Source organism: Cucumis sativus, unplaced genomic scaffold, assembly GCF_000004075.3.
Source record: "Cucumis sativus cultivar 9930 unplaced genomic scaffold, Cucumber_9930_V3 scaffold31, whole genome shotgun sequence".
Lineage (NCBI taxonomy): Eukaryota > Viridiplantae > Streptophyta > Magnoliopsida > Cucurbitales > Cucurbitaceae > Cucumis > Cucumis sativus.
In genome coordinates, this window is record NW_022279546.1 from 59,215 (window position 1) to 74,699 (window position 15,485).

Consider the following 15,485-nt stretch of genomic DNA (forward strand, 5'->3'; position numbering starts at 1 on the left):
GTGGAAGTCTAACGTTAAAGCCTAGCTGGAGTAAACTTATTCAAGGGGAGTCTGAATTCAGAAGAGATAGTAAACCAAGTTTCAAACTTAGCAAGAGGCTAAACAATTTGCTTCCGTAGATTTGTTATAATTGAAGACGGTGCATCAATAAGATTATAAGTTGTAGAATACTTCTCCTTAGGTAATACTAGGTTTCTATCATCGACAAATTTTGCTATATCGTTATATGTTACATATCCGAATATTTTAAATTTAATTACTATATTTACAACTATTTATTTCAGTAATCTAATATTGATAGAAACTAACTCTCGATGAAGTGAAAAATGGTTGTCTTTCCTTTTTGCAATCTAAACGAGGAATTTTAGGATGATATGTTAGTGAATGCTTGGTTAGGAAGTCAAATCCAATTGCAGTAATGGTGATAAATATAGTGTAAAAATTGAAACAAAGTATGCATTATTTTTAAAGTTAAATTTTTTATAATTAATAGTAAATAAAAAAATAAATATGACCTTCGTATAAAAGCATGAAAACTCAAAGCTTCTTTTGCAAGCCAGCCAGCCAGCTTTTTCCTAGGCCCCTTTGCTTTATACCAAAGAATGCCAGCCAAATTGTAAACTACCATATGAAATTCATACTACTTTCCCTGCTATTCTTTTTCTACTAAACAATAGTTTACTCAAATTCCTGCATGTATAATAATACTTTAAACATACACACAATTAAAGCTCCTTATATATAAAGGCACAAAGAAATCGGAAAGAATCCGTAAACCTCATAATAGTTATAAGCTTTTCAGCAATGATTATATGAGGCTGCCAATTTTCTATAATGGCCTCTAAATGAAGTGGTAGAATAAGCATTATTGGGTGAGGCACCAAATTTGTAATACCAAACTCATCTTGTTATCACAAATTTCAACCAAAGTCTCTTTTTGACTGTTTTTCATATTTCACTGTCTCATTTTCATTTTACACACTTGATTCCTTGCTCATTCCAACACTCTGTCAGATATACAGTAGACCTCCTAAACAACCTCTAAATAACTATGCATGTAATATACACAGACACAGGAAAGAAAGAGACTCATTGAACAACTCGAAAGGCTAACAACAGATAATTTTACTATATTTTCTGAAAACACCCTCGTGGTCAAGTATTTTTGTAATGAGAACATGCTATTTCTTCTCTCTTTTCGCACTGAGCAGCCTCTATACTCTTTTTTCTCTCTCAGATGTACAATATTTGTGTAACTATATGAAGAACCGAAAGTGGAAAACAAAATAAATATCCTCACGGAAAATACAGGGTAAAGCCGAATTGAATATTGCACCTTCTACACAGCTACATTAGCTCCCATTAACTGCTGCACAATTTTCTTCATATTTTGTACACATCTAAGCACACATGGGATTTAGAAGTTAGAAGGTTTGCATTTAGCATATAATTCATGCCGTTCAAAAGACATGGGGAAGAGGTATACCTCTACTTCTTCTAGGAGACTTTTGAGTTCAACTTTTATCTCGGTAAATGGAGGCCGATTTACAGGTTCTGCATCCCAACATCTTTGCATCATATCCAACAATTTAGGGTGAACATTTTTGGGAAGATCTGGACGTAGTCCCTGAAAACAGATTACGAAGTCATAAGTCTTGACTCTTGAGAATACTGTGTTTTTTAGTCCTTAAAGGGGGAATTAAAGCAATGCTTTGGACTCCTCCTAGATACCACGCAAATTTGGAATCCTAAAGAAAAGTAAAATAAACAGAGCATTCTTCTTAATATACTCGATTCATCTTATTTATATTGATGTTGCTTTTACACTTAACAGCAATCTTTTCCAATTGCCCCCATCTTTCCTCCTTTTTTTTCTCATCGAACTAAGATCCATATAGCAGCATTATAAGTTCCATCATTTTTCATTGGTCCATAGGTGCTACTACAGATTGGAAGAAAGAGATTGTTCTTCTCATACAACTTTAGCTTATCTTTGGCTTCAAATGGCAATAGGTAGAAGGAACAAATTTTAGTGGCAACCTAGCTTACCTTAAGAGGATGTTGGCACATAGAGTTGAGTTGATAAAAATTATCTGAGAAATTAGATTATCTGGAGAGTTAGATTATCTGTATTTTGAGCTGAGTTGAATCATAAAGTTTAAATTTTGGGTGCAAAGCAGAGTGAGAAATTTAGTACAGTTTTTGAAAACAAAATTGATTTTGTATTTTTTTTTAATCTCCTAACTCTACATATACTTTTCAAAAAATTAGCACTAAAAAATGCTTCATTTTTTCTATTCTTAAAACATAACAAATTCGTGAACACAAATCTTGAATTCAATTTTTGAAATTTGAATAGTCAATTACATGATATAAATATTTTTCTCCAATCTGTAGCCCTCAATTTTTAACCCTCTACAAATATTCCATTTTCCAATTTTTTTTTTTTTTCCTTTTTTTTTTGATCCAACTGAGATTTTCAGGAGGGAAAACAAAAAACTTTGTGATCAGCACAGATACAGCCAAATGCTAGAAGATATATCCAAACCTTAGAATAGAAACTCCAAAAATGTAAATCTAAACAAAAAGAATGTGGAAAAGAAAAGTAGTCAAATCTACAAAAACTACTTATCTAGTAAATCTGATAAAAAAAAAAAAAAGCATCGACACAACTCTAGAAAAATAGACAAAGTAGATAAAAGAGGGATTCAACATGAAAAGACAAAAATAACTCATATGAGCAAAAGGGGGAAATCTGAGGAAAGCAAACAAGAGGAGATGGAGGACGAGCTAAATGGACAAAGAAAGAGAAGATGAGAGAGATCAAAAGAGGAGTAATATGAAGAGACGGGTGAGTCAGTGAGAGAAACAACAGAGTAAATGAGAGAGTTGGAGGAGAGTAAAGAAAACACGTGAAATGAGAGGTGTATTGAGAGAATAAAACAGTGGGCCAATAAACCAATCGTTTTTGTTTTTTTTTTTCTTTTGCAATGGGCCAAATGGTGGGTGAGATTTTTTTGCCACCCAATTCAACTCAACGGAGGTTGCCAAACAGCCCCTTGCTATTTTATGGAAAGAAGAGGTTCAATGTGGAGAGGTGGAGAGGTCATGTGATGAAGGTTTGAGAGATGGCAGGCAAGGTACAATGTGGGCACTAGTCTGTCTTTTGTAACTATGACCTTACTTTAGTTTTGTTGGATGGGAGTTCCTTTTTTTTGGTAATTTCTTGGAGTCTCCTGTTGTGCTGGATTTTTTCCTATGCCCTTGTATATTCTTTCAATTCTTTCCATGAAAGCTTTGGTTTCTTAATTTTTAAAATAACAATCATAATAATAATCATAAATAGTAATGCACCAAAAACTAGCACACAAACCTGTCTTACTCCAAGGGCAGCTTGTAATGGTGTCATGGAATCATAAGGAACCTGAAATGCCAAAAGCTTGCGTGAAAAGAATAACCACATGTAGTGGTTAATGGTTATCATATACTATTAAGCAATCAACAAAATGATAAAGGTATGTACTCATCTTATACATAAGGTTGCTCAATAATAGCTTTCTGAAATACAGGCAAGCAAACAAAAAGAAAAAGACGTTGCATTGTAGTAGATTGTAGTCAACTTGAGATATACCTTTGCTGTTACTAGTTCCCACAACACAATCGCAAAACTGAAAATATCTGCTTTCTGATCATATGGCAGATGATTTATTACCTGAAGATGAAAAGTAAAATCAACGCAAAAAGATTGAAGTCAGTTAAAATGCTGCCAACACTCTAGAATACAATCTCTAAATTCGTCAGAAAATCGCCAACATCCTCCGACTGATTCATCACCTCAGGAGCCATCCATCTGTATGTTCCAGTTTCTGCTGTCATTACTCCTTGACTCTGGTATCGTGCAACTCCAAAATCTGCCACCTTTACAACCTTAAACGCAAAAGAATACGTCTTTTAGTCATAAATGGGTTTAAATTGTTTTTTAGTGCAAGCTCATAAAAGCGCATCGCTAAGTGACGTGTGGATTGTATCCTTGGTCTCCATTGATTGTCCATAAAATGAAAGCATAGGAAACACTCGGATGAAACTAGCTAAGTCAACAAGAAGTAATTGTGGGATTTACCACTGAACAAAATTTATGATGAAGAACATAATGTGGAAGTGTTGGAGAAAAAGACTTCCTAATTTCGGCTCCCTTTAGATGTTGACAGTAACATCTTTTAACAAGAGAATAAATGAACTCAGAAAACACATACAAATCCTACTTCAAAAATCCAACATTGACTATTTTGAAGTAACAAGTGTATTCAACCACTGTAATAGTGAAAGAAATTATCAGAACAGCCAGAGGATCCACTACTAAAAAAGTCCATCACACATGTTATGTATCTAATTAGGTACAAAACACCAATTCAAAAGAACAGGAGCATGACCACGAGAGCTATACCTGACTAGAAATCCTATCATCTCTTTTGTACTGTGAACTTTACTAGGGACTAACTGCTCAATATTTTTTTCATCATATAACTTGGCCAGTTCACACTCCAAAGAAACAGGTAGATATGAAGACAGCTTCACATATATTTCATAGAGAACAACATCACACCAAATTAATATATTGACTTCTTCAGTCAGCACAGGGCAACAGTGACTATTAATTGTTGATAGTAGAGTGAATTGGTACATCCCATGGGCTAAATGATCACATTAGAGTTTAGTGTTATATCTCGTTTGCATAGCTATTTCAGTATGGTTAATTTTATTTCTTTTTCCCTTTATCTAAGGTATGGAATGACTCCTTCCAACCCCAAAACAACTTTCCAATATATTTTCTGTTATCTTCCAAAACCTAATTCATATAAAAGTAGTTTGATGTAAAAATAATCGTTTAAGATACCTACACTACTACACTTCACCAGCTGATTCCAGTAATATAATGTTCCAATCTTACCTGTTGAGTGTCCATTAGCAGATTTGCTGTCTTCAAGTCCCTATGAATAATGTTATTTAAATGTAAGTACTCCATTCCTTCACAAACATCAATAGAAAACTTCAGCAGTTGCAAGAGCTTCAGCACGCAATGATTCTTGTGCAAGTAATCATAAAGACTCCCTCCTGGCATATACTCTGCAAGAAACAACTAAACTTAAATTTTGTACTTGAACAATATAGATGGAACATAAATCCAAAAAACAGGACTACAGAAGAAAGTGAATTTAATGACCAAATTCTAATCCAAAATGCATATCAAATAAGGCATTTCTGGTATAAATGCAGATGGAGATATAGAAATGCAATAAAGCTTCGATAAGTTTGCATTATTGCTAGAAACTACCCCCAAACTTTGCCCTGAATAAAAAAAAAAAAATTCAATGTCACTTGGTTTAAATTTAAAAAATAAAAATAAAAAATTACTCCAAAATTGTGACTCCTACTCCACACACTACTTTTGATCGATCTACGCCAAACTCAGTTTGCTAAACAGATTAGTGATCTTTCATCATAGTCATTGAGTATTTTCTTTGTTTCTGTAATTCAATTAGTTGGGAAGTGGATCCCTATAAATTAATCTAATTAGTTTTGGGAAACTAATTCAATTGATTATGAATTACTTTATGGTGTGGGGGGATTAATTTATTTTATTTTATCTTGTATTCCAAAAATCGGGTCAGTAACATTTTCACCAGAAAAGAGGGGGGAAATCCTATATCAACCTCACCACCTTCGCTTGTTATTTATATCTAGAAACACTACGACTCTGGCTATCCCACATAATAGCCCATACTAAATAACTCAAATCTAAAGAGAAACTCATTACCTTCATGTCTTTATCGCAGTCTTTATCTTTATATTTTCGTAACTACCCACCCTTACCATAATCATTCCTACAAGATACCTTCTATTTAACTTGTTTAGCTTTTTGGGTTTTGCCCTTTTGTATGTTTCATTTATCAACAAAAACATTTTTTTATACAAAAAAAACTAACTTTTATTGAAAAGAAAAATGAAAAATATAAGGACATACAAAAAAACAAAGCCCACAAAAGGGGAGCACCCTAAAGAAACAGCCGCCAATCTAACTGAATGTGAACTATAGAATAAAGGGGCTCGTTCAATCACACCAAAACCCAGAGAAACATTATAAATTAAAATTCACAAGGGACCAAACATCAACCAGATCCCTTTCAATCCCTCTGAAACATGTTATCTACAGGCTTATCTTCATCCTAAAACAAATTTTAAAAGACTTATTATCTTATCCGAAACCAACAATTTGTGGTAAAACAAATTTCTTTTTTCTTTTAAGAAAAAGTCATGAAAATTCACATTACGTCATGCATGAGGAAGAGTTAGTATTTGTATCTATTGACGAAAAAAATGTCCGGAAAAGGTCAGACAACAGCCAACTAAGTCTCAGGAACGTAACTATTTCTGGTAACAAAGTTGACCTCCATCAAAACCTTACACTAGAACATAAAGTTAAAAAGCTTCACTTGACTGTCAATCTTTTATTGATGCGGAATTGTGTTATTCTGCACACAACTCTTGTTCGAACCAAGCAACATCTATCAGGATATATATGTAAACTACAGAAGAAGATCCTACAAGAAACTAACCAAGAACTGATGAAGGAAAAGGAGACAAAATTAAAGATGAAAGTAGAGATTTATGTACCTGTTACAATACACAAATGTGGGGAGCTTGTACAAGCACCTAAAAAAACTATATTTTTGTGCTGGACCTTCCTGCATTTCAGATTAATTAAGATCCCTTCACAAAGGATGTATGGCGGTAGATACACCTATAACAAATTGATTATAAAACATAAACTCTGGAAATTATTCCTTCACAAATGTGGAAATAAAAGAAAATCATTATCGATGGAGTGGGAAAATGTGAAGTATCGAAACAGTTCCAGGAAATTGAAGATTTCGAATCTGCAGCTACTAAACACCGTTGTTTGCCAGAAGATCCTTTTGGTAAGAATGTATTTTAATCTATGACGATGTTTGGATCAAGGAAATTGGTAAGCATAATATTTGTACTTTCACTTTCAGGCGTGTAGGTTCATTTTTTATTAATGAATTGAACATGGACTAATTTCCAGAACTCCTTCTCAATTGAAGGTCCCCTATATGTAAAGTATCCAAACACAATCTCCTATAGAATCAAAAAAAAAGAAAGATATTTCATATGATCTACCCGCAAGATCACAGTTAAAAATGTGCAATTCTTAGCAAGTACATTTTCAAGCTGAAACTGTGCAGGTGTTCTGCATGATTACATTAAATAAACTATCAAGAGTAGAAGTTTGTGAGAAAAACTTAGCCATAAATAAACAATAAAAATGATTGTCGTCTGTACACGGCATCCTCCGGAAAAATGATCAGTGGATTCCTTAACTTACAGTATGATAATGGAAAGATAAATATCAATATTTTACATTTTCCACCCCCTAATCCCTATGGGTTATTTTTTCTTTTTTTTTTTTTAACGATGATAGGAAACAGTGTTCCCTGCTTTCATACCCCAAACTCAATATAATTGTTTTATGAAGAAGTAATTTTATCACATATCAAAATTACCTGAGAATAGTCACTTCTTGATTGAACTCATCCTCTAAATCAGCATTTAGATCTTCAGACCTTAATATCTTGACAGCTACATCTTGACCAAGATAAAATCCATGGTACCTGGGGATGAGAAAGAAAAATGAATCACATGGTAACATGCATAGTTGCAATATTAAAGAAGGGACTGTAGTATTCAGAGAACAAATAAATAACGAGCGATCAAACATATCATATTGTGAACGACATTGCTATGAATGGCAAAGGTCACTTGATTTTATTGCTCGGTTGGGGACAATATGAAACTTCAACTCAGAATATATCAACGAGAAGCTAATGTAACAAGTTCAGATGCTATATCTGTAAGCTTCCTAATAAGATCCAGATGCTATACCGTTCAAGACATGGTCAAAGAAAAGTGTACTTTCAGTTGAAACTTACAAATCACCACAAGATCCTGATGCAATTCTTTCACCTATCTTCAGTAACCGTCTATCTATTTCCCAATCTGCTGATTTTACCTGGGCGTCTAATGTCTTCTTGACCACTGGATGAGAATGTGAAGACCCAGACCACGATCCCTGCATTCCATGAAAGAAGTTGCATTGTTTCCTTCATATTCTATCACTTTGCAAAGGGAGAAGGGGGTGAACATGAGAATTTAAAACGTCTTCAACCATAGACAATTGAAAACAAAGGACTCAAATTTGTTTATGACAAAGAAAACAAAATAATAACAATTAGTAAATGCTGCAAAATTATCTGGGAATTATAAATTAGGTAATGACATTTCATTCAATATCTTTCATAAAGAATCGTGTCAAAAAAACGCAATTTACCTCATATCTAGCCATGCTTTTTCCATAGCTTCGTACAAGCCATCAGTTTCCTGGTCACCAGATTGCAAAATCAGCAACATATAGACTTAACACAATCCTGATACAAAAGATACATAATACAGATCCCTCCTTATAAATTAGAAGGTTGCTGACCTGGGATAATACATAATTTCTTATAAGTAACCCAACTGATACAATTTTCCATTTAAAATCCTTAGATACAGATGCAAAATGTGAAGAATCTTTGCTAAACGTCATAACGAAAATCTCGTACAGGTTTCTATGTCTTGATTTAAAATAGACAGGTTGGAAGACAAGAGAACCAGTTGAGCAAGCAGTAGCACTCCAATCCCAACATTCAAATGTGGATTACTTTTGGGGTGGATGCTGCATACATATGCAACTTGAAAGGCCAACTAAATAATAGAGAGAATTCAGAGTAAATTTACAGTTCATCAAACTACCTTTATTGTTATGAACAGAGAGTGACATAACATGAAGTTAGGAACATGCAATAAGCAAACGAAGAGGGAAATTTTGAGCCAAATGGCAAAGATATTTTAGATCTTCCAATCATTTCATAAGATAATTGTATATAATACCAGTTCAATGGTAGGCCCTAAACCCTAAAAAAATTAATAACTAATCTAACAAGAACAGAAAATATGAAAAACAGGGCAGCACAGCAGTAGAAACAGCAAAATATATATTTAGCATATATCACAATACAGTACCTCAATAGGCCATCCATCCACCACAAATACATCCAAGGAGTAACCATCAGTTGTTGAAAATACATGTGCTTCTCGAATGTTAAGTCCTATATCAGAAAGCAAAGCAGAAAGCTAGGAAAAAAACTGATAAGTCGTTAGAAAAGCCAGTGTGAATTTTTTATCAATGAAATATCTCTAATCTACACAAACAAAAAGCCAGTGTGAATTCTCCCATACTGATACTTTCATAATAATGACCAACTGACATGAGCAAATGAAAAGGAAAGATGATCAATTATTCTCAACACCTAGTATGAGTATTAATTGCCCACGATAGGTTGTCATTAACTGTCTTATCCCTGATACAAACTTCTAGCTCTCAGTTTGTGTACAGTTAATTTTCAAGATCAATTCAATGCATTTACTGATGTTTTCTATGTTTGTTAGAATAACTCCTTGTCTGTGGTTAACTGCTGTAAGGGGCACTTTTATGAGAATTTTTAATTATACAGGAATAGAAATCTTTCAGCACAGTAAGAAAGGGTCCCATGAAATTTAGGTCACTATTATCTTTTTGTTACTTCTTTTCCTAGGATCAACGGATTTTTATAACTACTCCCCTTCCTGTCTATACATATATACAAATGGTATTCCCCTTCTTATATTATATTGCTTTTTCAATATATATATTTCATTATCTAACCCCTTCAGTTGAACAAAGGACTTCAACTGGTGTATTTCATTCTTTAAATAAAAAGGTTTCTTACTGAAATAAAAATGATGTATTCAATTTGCCAAAAGATCAATTAGACTCTACTTGCTCAAAAGAGAGAATAATACATCAAATTAATGCAGCGACTAAAACTGATAAAAAAAGAAAAAAATACTATCAAACAATCCAAAAGTTTCTGCCCTCATTAAACGTTCTGTTGTTCCTTTAAAGCCATCTTCTAAGAATTGTTGATTACCATAAACTAGTGAGAATGCTAAACATACAATAGAATGCTGGCCTTTGTATACATAAGTTCCATTAGATAGAAGCATAAGAACAAGACTTCAATGAGCATGCTAGACTATGAACGTTTTGGCAACTTTTGCCTTCCCAAGACATTCATGTAGATACTATCAAATATAAAAAAAAATAACCATTCCAGCCTACCTGGCTAAGAAGCTTTGGCTTGTCAACCGTTGAAATATCACTTCGTGTATCAGAACATGTCCAATATTACCAGGCCTGCATTGTACTTTTAGAAACATCTTAGTACCTAGTTATAGCCAGCCAACATGTCAAAAATTTGAACCCTGACGGGAACTACAATAATTTGTAAAGCCACAAAAATAGTCTATGCAAATACACGTGTTAATCATAACTTTCGAAAAAAAATTCCAAATAATACATCCCCGTCCACAAAAATAGTCAATGCAAATACATGTGTTAATCATAGCTTTCGAAAAAAATCTCCAAATCGTACCTCCTATCCATGGGCTTCGAGTTTTTCTAACATCCAAATTTAAGCCCTCAAGCTTGGAACAAGCCTCAAAGTCAATTATATTTCCTCGAGTTCTACAACCCAATGATTAAGAAATCAATTACCACAAATCAACTATGTGCAGAAAGAAACCTAAGGGGTTAGGCTAATAATGAAAATGCAATAGGCCCAATAATTACCTTTTGTGTGACAATGGAAGCCTTCTATCGGCTGCTTCATTAGATGAACCACTTAAAAGAATACTATCAAGAAAAACGTGATCATCATTGCCATCTGACTTAGTACTTATGTGCTACAAAATCAACAAGAAAAATGTAGAGCAATAAAACCTCCGCCACTAAAACAAGTTTATACAAACAACATAGAACTCTATTTAATACAATTGAATAATCTTCTGATAAGAGAGAAGTCATAGACTTACAGAGTTATAAGCAATCATTACGAAATGTTGCACAACAATTGTGTATCTAACTACAACGAGACATATGAAGAAGCAAAATACAAAAACTTCCTATCAATATTTCAAACCACAAACTATTAAAATCACAACTATCCTCAACATCCTCATTTCTATTTCAAAAATTCTCTAGCTCCTCCCAAGTCAAATGGCATAACATAATACAAGATTACTTTTTTTTTTTAACAGAAACAAGCCTCCTTGTTAAAGATACTAACCTCAAAGTACAAGAGTATTATACTAATAGCAAAAGAAACTAAGGGAAAATAAAGACGAAAACTAAAACAAAGACTATACTCAGACAACATAAATATGAAGGCAACCTAAAAACGAACATAAAAAGAAAAATAACGATCTCAACAAAGCCACTCAAAGACATTACGGCAGCAGAAAGCTGAAGCCGAAGCAGAACTTAATTGCTCTCTCAAAGATCCCACTCAAATCTAAAATCTTGAACACCCAAATCTTCAAGATGAAAGGAGAAAGAGAACCCCAAGAAGATGCAAACAGCTGCTATTTTTCTAATGCAAAGATTTCAAGATCCCAAAAAATTATTTTCATTGTCCTTGGGCAAAAATTATTGTTAGATCTATTTTACCACATGAGGAAAAAGAACAAAGGCAAAAAGCCATTGAAAGAGAAAAAATTATTAAGTACATTAATGCAAGCACTAATTAATAAAGCTGCTTATAACAATCAATAACAGGAAATTATATAAACTATTGTCAAATAATATATTGTCTCGATTGCTTTAGTATACCATCTGACTTTCTTTGTGCAACCATATTGCTATAAATCCATACAAACACATTCTAAATTCATTTTTTATCGGCCATTCGAAAAGATTCAGGGGCTGGGGAGGACTATATTTAACAAGCAGAATATCATTCCTACCCTCCAGGTGCCACCCATGGCAATTTGATGCAGTTTGTAGCAATGCGCCGTCCTCAGTTTTTTCCCTCTGATATTAGGAAGTTCTACCTTCAGCACTGATGGTTATGACCTCATATACAGTAATTCCAAATTGTCACCCTCTCTAACTAGTCATCAATAGGAAACTGATAATATCTCTCTCTTTCAGCAAGCCATTTTTCTAATTTTTGCCTCAGGTTATATGTTTCCACCATAGTTGGCATAATCACACTCTAAGCAAAAAACTATAAGAATGTTTAGAACCAAGCAACATTGCCCATTAGTTACCTCTAAAAATTGTACAAATGAAATACAAAAAATACCTCAAGAAAACGAATGTGGTAAACAGGGCACTTCTCTGGATCCTTTGCTAGGGAAAGAAGCTTTTGATGTAACAAAACATCTTCCACCTTCTCCATGTTAACATCAAGTCCGTAACTGACAGAATAATTATCAAGAACCAAAAAGTTAATAAATCAAGAAGAATGAGTAGACCATCCCTAGCTGATGATATAGTCTAGCTATGTGAGTTTAACATGCTATACTACTTAGACACTCACCCACCATTAAGAAATCCATCTTTTATTTTCCTATTAAAAACACAATCTAAAATAGATACACCAAATAGGAGGTAAAGGTAAAGGTAAAGGTAAAGGTAAAGGCAACAACCAAACCCAAGTTACATGATTAAAATTTAAAACTACATAACTACAAGAAAAAAAAAGAACTTCAAGTGGTCATTGATAAAGTTAGTAGATTTCCTTTTTTTTTCTCGACAGAAAAAAAAAAGATTAGTAGATTTCTTATCCAAAAAAACCTGAGATGACACAATGAAACTGACTTAATTCTACAATACGACCAAGTCCTGATACTTATGTACAGTGATTCTATCATTCCTTTTAAGCCACAAGTACTACAAAAAAGTTTGCAGGTATTTAACAGGGATATGATAGCAAAGAAGCTGACCATCAACTTTTTATTTTTCCTTAATCTGTTCCCTATGTCTCCAATCAAATACTTGATAAGATACTTTACACAGACGTGCATCACTTTCTAAAGAAAAGCTGTAACATCAATCTGAAAAGTATTTGACCTTTAGTTATCATAGATTTTTTTTTAATAACAGCAATAGAACAAAATCCGTTGGATGAATAGGACGATCAAGCAGATGGCAGCACCTCTTTACCTAACGTTCTTTCATGGCCCAAGCAAGAGTTCAGTGATCCTTACAAAGATTCCTTTAGGTTGTTCCTTGCTCATAGAGTGAGCTTTTTTCTAAGCCTAGTAGTTAAGTAGCTTCCGTATGTTTGTCTATCTAGGTGTTAGGATAAGCCTAAGTACTTCCTTTTCAAGTCAAGAAGTGACACCATTTTAAAATCAAATGTCTCTCCGTGACCACTGAATAGGTAGGAAGGAAGAACGCTATCTCACCATTTATGAAAACAAAACCACTCAAGCATGCAACTCCATTTGAGAACTATTGAGAAGATTTATGTATAAGAATCCTGATTGATACTCGTTGGTTCAGATAAATATAGATTAAACGTTTTTTTATAAAAACAATAACTTCCATTGGAAAAAACTGAAAGAATGCACTGGGCATACAAGAAACTCAACCCACAAAAAGGCATCTATCCTCTCCAAGAAGGGACTTCAACTATCCAAAATAACTCCTATAGAAGAGTTACAAAAGATATTCAAAACCAAAATCCACAAAGAAACATTAAAGCGGACAAGGGACCAAAACTCACTAGGTCCTTATCCACCCCTCTAAAAATCCTACTACTCTGCTCACCCCACAAAACCCACAAGATCACACACACGCAGCTAACCATAAAAAGTAGCCCTTCTCCCCATGAGGCGGAATGAGGAGAAACTCATACATCATTGCACTAAAGTTATGTTGATATGAACCCATTTTACATAGTTCTAAATTCTAAATTCTGCAGTTCAACTTTTAGCATCTCCCACTTCATAGCATTCATGTAAGATAAGAAGATTTTGTTAACTTGAATATCAATAGATTTGTAATTCATTTTCAATAATATTCTATTCTACAGCCAGCAGTTGAAGCATGTTTTGAGAATATTGTTTCCCACTAGCCATATCAATTATCAGCCTTTAATCAAATCATGCATAAACTCTTGCTTCCAAACATATCACTACGCCATTGTTCGTTCCTTCTAAGAGCTGGTAGTATTCTTTTTTTATTTGAATATTTGCTATAAGTAGGTAGTATTTAAACAGTGAGTTGTTAAACTGGTAAGTTCAACCTTACTCCCAACAAGTTTAGTCAATCCAAAATTAACAAATGCTGTCTAACAATGATTTCTTAAAAAAGAAATTAAGTCATTTCCTTTCTGAACACAATTTTCAAATTTGACCTAAATTTTAAAACTAAAAAATAGAAAATAAAAAAGAATATGTTCTTCGTTCTCAAAACGTGATGACCAATACTCAAAAAGTATTTTCTATTTAAAAAAAAAAAAAACAGAAAAACAAAACAAACAAAAGATTAAACATACAGAGACCCAACTAAATTTCAAAAACAGAAAAATGAAAAGGAACCCGTTACCAAATGAACTTTCCCAACATTAGAAAACAACATATAGATTAAGCAGAAGCAATAGGATTATGACAGACAAGTAATAGAAAGGAAAATTCCCCATAAAAGTAATCCACCAAAATCAGCTTCCTAATACAGTTAGACAAACACTACCCACTACAAAATCCCAGGAAAAGATCGAAAATCAAATAAAGCAAGGATGCAAAATGCATATACCCTCACTCGATTACACAGCAGCTCAAAATGAAACACAAAAGCACAATAGAAAAGTAGCAAAAAAAAAAAAAGAAAAGAATGAAAAAGCCCAAAATCCAAATTACAATAAAAGAAAGCAGAATAAACTACCTCGGAGGCAAACGATTGAAGTGAGCATCCAAGTTCTCGCGAAATTGAGGATTAGAAACAGCCTCCTCATGTCCACACTCAACCAACCTAATAAACATCGTTCCGAACATCGTGGGCAGGACAGAATCCAGCAGCAAAGCTTCGAGGCGGCGAAGAACTCTCACCAACGCCTTCAACAAAATCCATATCCGCCATGGAATCAAGGAAGACGAGGGAAGGCCATGGGAAAGAGAGCGAGAGAGGGAAAATTGGAGGAGAAAGGAAGTAGAGAAATGAGATTAGGAATATTTATTGATCAGTAGAGAGGATCTTTGACTGTTGATAGAATCTTGAGGAAGAAGATGGAGTGGTTGGGTATTTGGGGTGAAGATAGAGGGTAATGTGGTCATTAAGGTTTGAAATTTAAGGGCGAAACCAAATTAACGAATTCAGATGAAGTTTTTTTAATAAAATATTTCTATTTTTGGAATTTAATATTTAAAGGCTTCCATAATGGAAATGGATAGGGTCCGGAAAGGCCTGAGGTGTGAAAAGGAGAATGTTTATTCAATTTACGTAAATACCCTTCCCTTTCCTTTTAATTACGATATCAATT

At 33.7% G+C, this 15,485-nt stretch overlaps 1 pseudogene; it reads right to left on the reverse strand.

Annotated features, from left to right (window-relative positions):
* Positions 1-885: 885 nt before the first annotated feature.
* LOC116405788 lies at positions 886-15,246 on the reverse strand (annotated as a pseudogene).
* Positions 15,247-15,485: the final 239 nt, after the last annotated feature.